This window comes from Myotis davidii, unplaced genomic scaffold, assembly GCF_000327345.1.
Source record: "Myotis davidii unplaced genomic scaffold, ASM32734v1 scaffold564, whole genome shotgun sequence".
In the NCBI taxonomy this organism is placed as follows: domain Eukaryota; kingdom Metazoa; phylum Chordata; class Mammalia; order Chiroptera; family Vespertilionidae; genus Myotis; species Myotis davidii.
The window spans coordinates 1-5,316 of NW_006294678.1; positions in this window are offsets into that span (position 1 = coordinate 1).

Here is a 5,316-nt window from a genome sequence, read left to right on the forward strand (position 1 = left end):
TTTGTAATAAATAATAAAATTAAAAAACAAAAAAAAAGAATCATTTTCAGATATCCAGAACCATTTCTATGTCTGTGCAGCTTTCTTTTATCCACTAATCTGCTCTGAGAATTTTACACTTTGGCTTTCATAAATTCTGAACATGGTCTCTTTTACTCAGAGAGATTCATTTTTCGGTTTGAGTAACCCTTCCTGGTAGCAGAGTCTGGAAACTGTCTTCACGCAGTAAGCTGGGCTATTGTAAGGATTACCTCATTTGTTTGCCTTCTCTCAAGACAGCTAGCCCTTGTTGCCTGATATCTCATGTCTGAAATTATATATATATATATAAGTCTCCCTCATGTTCTTGAAACCACTCCCGTACCCTATAAGCACCATGGCATGGCGCACTGTCTTGTTGGAAGAAGCCATCTCCATTGGGATACTCCATCAACATGATAGGATGAACTTGATCAGCAGCGATACTTAGGTATGTTGTGCTATTCAGACGTTTATCATGGTCTGGCCCTCTAGCAACTTCAGCACAAAATTATAGCTAATTTGCCTACAAACGTCAGGTGGTTATAATAATCTGGCCACTCTGTGTGTGTGTGTGTGTGTGTGTGTGTGTATACACACTAGAGGCCCGATGCATGAAATTTGTGCAAGGGGCTCGGCCCTCACAGCCCTGGCTGGCCTTTGTAGCCCCCGCTGCCTCGGCCAGACCTTGTAGCCTCAGCTGGGTTTTGCACCTCCTTGCAGCCTCGACCAGCCCTTGAAGCCCTGGCTTTGTCTAGAAGGAAGGAAGTCTGAAGGTCGTTCAGTTGTTCAGTGTAATTAGCATATTAGTTCTTTATTACATAGGATATATATATATCCTGTCACTTAATTATGACTGGAAAAAAAGGTCAGAATGTTATATTTTTATGGTGGAATAAGTAGATTGAGGCAGACTAAGATGAAAGAAAATGTTTGTAAAAATGTACTTGGAAACATTAAAAACTATCTGCATCTTTTTATCATTCTTAGCTTCTTCTTTCTGTGCACATTATTTTTTCTATTTTGTTTATTTGGTTTGACTTTTGTTTGTTCATTTGTTTTGGATAGGGTATGAATCCAAATTCAAAAATAAATGCTATTTAATGGAGGAAATAAAAAGAAGTTTAAAACATCTTTCACTGGTTGAAGAAAATGCATTTTTCAATCAAGAAAAATATCATTCTATTTAATATATAATGTGACAATTTTATAGCAAATTTCAAAGCTTACTGGTAATATAGGAGACTGTTTGGCTCACTGATTTATATTTTATTTCAGTAAAGGAGAAAAGCACAGATGCTTTAGACCTTAGTTCAGAGCTCAATTAACTTTGAAAAGTTTGAAAGTAATTTCCAAGGCCATACAAGTATCTAATGAATCAAGTGCCAAGGGAGGTGAACGTACCTGTGCAAGAGATAATAATAAACCTCCCCCTCTTTGACCCACAAATCATAGATGACTTTCAGTAGCTTGGTAAGTAGGACAACAGATTTGTCATGCTCAAGATGAAGTAAATAAAAAATATATAAAGAAAATAAGGGTGCTTTTTATAAAATAAATGAACGGACTTTAACTACATATTTTAACAAACATATTTTTAAATCTTTATTGTTGAGAGTATTACAGATGTCCCACTCCCCCACCCCCTATTGCCCACCTCCATCCAGTTTCCATCCCTTGCCAGGCCTTCACAATCCTACAGTATGTTTCCATAGGTAAGATATTTGATTAATCTCTTCCTGCCCCACCTTCTTTCCTTTCAGATTTGTCAGTCTGTTCCATGTTTCTATGCTTCTGATTCTATTTTATTCACCAGTTTATGTTGTTCATTAGATTTCTTGTTCGTTTATCTTTATTTTTAGGTTCCATTGTTGATAGGTATGTATTTCTTGTCATTTTATTGTTCACATGTTTTATCTTTTCTTTTTTTCTTCTTATTCATCTTTTTAAAGAATACCCTTCATCATTTCATGTAATACTGGTTTTGTGGTGATGAATTCCTTAGATCTTTCTTGTCTATGAAGCTCTTTATCTGACCCTCAATTCTAAATGAGAGCTTTGCTCGGGGGAGTAATCTCAGTTGTAGGTTCTTGCTATTAATCACTTGAATAGTTTCTTGCCACTCCCTTCTGGCCTGCAAAGTTTCTGTTGAGAAATCAAGTGACATGGGTGCTCTCTTGTAGGCAACTAACTGCTTTTCTCATGCTGCTTTTAAGATCCTTTCTTTGTCTTTAACCCTTGGCATTTCAATTATGGTGTGTCTTGGTGTTGGCCTCTTTGGGATTCTTTTGTTTATGACTCTCTATGCTTCCTGGACTTGTAAATCTATTTCTTTCAATAGGTAGAAGTTTTCTGTCAGTATTCTTTAAATAGATTTTCAATATATTGTGCTCTCTCTTATCCTTCTGGCACCCCCATAATGTGAATGTTGTTAGTTTGAAGTTGTCCCAGAGTAATCTTACACTATGTTCATATTTTTGTTGATTTCTTTTTATTCTATATTTTTCTTGATTTCACAGTGAAAGGGAGAGGGAGAGAAAGATAGAAATATCAATGATAAGAGTAAATCATTGATCAGGTGCCTCCTATACACCCCCTACTGGGGATTGAGCCAGCGACCCAGACATGTGCTCTTGACTGGAATCAAACCCAAGACCCTTCAGTCCACAGGCCAACACTCTATCCACTGAGCCAAAGCAGCTATGGCTGTTCATATTTTTGGATTTTTTATTTTATTTTTACTCTTCTGTTTGGGTATTTTTGCTTCCTCATATTCCAAATCGTTGATTTGATTATGCCTCCCATCACTGTGCCTACATATGCAAATTAACCACCATCTTTGTTGGCAGTTAACTGCCATATTTGTTGGCAGTTAATTTGCATATCACCCTGATTAGCCAATGGGAAGCATAGCAAAGGTATGGTCAATTACCATGTTCGTCTATTATTAGATTACATAGGTATATAATTACAATAATAAATTGTAAATTAAATATTTTATTTCTCTTGAAATAAAAAATAGAATAAATAAACAAAATTTTAATCTTTTTGAGGATATTTTGGGAAAATATAAAAATTAGAAAATAAAATCTGTGTTATAAATTTAAGGAAAACTTGATATTTAAACTTTATTAGGTTTGTGATGTCAAGCTAGAAACAATTAATTTTAATAAAACTTAATTTTAATTTAACTGAATCAATTAAAATAATTTTAATAGGATATGTTTATTGACTTGGGAGGAAGGGAGAAGGAAAGAGAGAGAGAAAACATCTATGTAAGAGAGAAACATTGATCGGTTGCTTCCCATACACACCCCACCAGAGATCAAACCTACAGTCTTTTTGGTTTACAAGAGGATGCTCCAACAAATTGAGCCATCTGCCCAAGCAAAATAGGTTTTAATACAATAATTTTAGAGAGATGCTGCAATTACATATATTTTTAATAAAGCTTCTTTTTTTATGCATTTTCAGATGAGACTTCAGAGGCTTATTTCAGCAGTAGAGACCCATTTTCTTCATTAACATTCATTAACATCGGTTATTAAAAATCCAAGCTTGCTTTTAACACCTTACAATTTAATTCACAAGTATAAAATGTTCTCACAGAGGCAGTGTATGGATGGAAGCTCAGCTTCTGCAAGCAGTGGTTCATCCTGATTCACCTCTGGGGATTTATGATATTAATAATTATTGGTAGATGTTTATGGGTTAAAGTTTATATTTTATTCATATATAGTAATATGAGAATAACACTAATTATCACTGTTCTATGTATCTTTTATTGAAATTGTAGAGAAATACACTGTGCGTGAACTTAAACAAAATGCCATAACCACATTGGTAAAAGAAAAGTTGACCACATAACGCTAGTAGTAAATTAGCTAGTAGTATGTTTAATTTAGAGACCCAAATTTAATCTTTGACATCTTTGACTGCTAGTCATATTTTATGCAGATAAACCAAATAGTCTTTTCCAAGGCTTCTGCTGTAAATAAAAGAGGCACTGATTTTATAATATTGACACCCATGGGAAGTACCTATGCATTTCTCTCAATTTCTAGAAAACATGTTTATAAAAAATGTGTAATGTATAATAATCACATTGGAAAACAAAATTTGCTTAAAATTATGAAGATTAATGTTTATTTCTACCTGCATTGTGCATTGTGCAATCACTTTTTGATCTCTACATTTTGCCTTATCAACCACCCTATTTTTTTTTTTTTTTTGGAAAATTGAATATACATCTCACAAGGCATATAATAATCCAAGTTGTTTTTTAGCTATAAATGTAAAATATTTCTATATTAAATGGACACTATTTGTCTGTCTAAAGTAAAGAGCTGATATCCTTATACTTCACATATTAAAACATTTAAGAACAACAGTAATCCCTGGCCTGTGTTGCTAAGTGGTTAGAACATCGGCCTGAGCACTGAAGGGGCCTGGGTTCAATTTCCAGTCCAGAGTATGTACCAGGGTTGCAGGTTTGATCCCTGGTCTGGTTAGAGCACATGAAGGAGGCAACCAATCTGTTTCTGTCTCATATGGATTTTCTGATGTTTCTCTTTTTCTGTCTCCCCATCCCTCCTTCCTTTTCACTCTATCTAAAAAAAAAAAAAATCAATGGAAACAATATGTTTGAGTAAGGATTAACCAAAAAGAAAAAATTAAAGAACAACAACAAGAAATACAGAATAACAGTATTACTGAGGTATTTGATATACACTGAGTGGCCAGATTATTATGACCACCTGAAGTTTGTAGGCAAATTAGCTATAATTTCACGCTGAAGTTGCTAGAGGCCCAGTCCATTATAAATAGGGAAGCAGTTTGTTTACCAGACAGTAGAAGTGGTCTTTTTCTGAAGATATGGGTAAACAATACTGTTTAATACCTTTGAATGTGGGATATAGTTCTGGTCGTATTGCCTGGCCTTTTATTATTATAGACTAGGGGCCCGGTGCACAAAAATTTGTGAACTTGGGGGGAAGGGAGGTCCCTCAGCCTGGCCTGTGCCCTCTCGAAGTCTGGGACCCCTCGGAAGATAACGAACTGCTGGCTTAGGCCTGCTCCCAGGTGGCAGAGGGCAGGCCCAATCTCTAGGTGCAGCCCGTGGTTTGGCTCACAGCCATTTGGGGAGTTGGGGCGCCACCCTCTGTAATGCACAGAGCAGGCCTCGCGGCTCCACTGATTCCAGTGCTGGGAGGCCTCGCGGCTCTGCTTGACACCGGGGCAGTGATGCCTCACTGCTCCGCTGATCCCGGGGCTGGGCGGCTCCGCTGATCCCAGGCC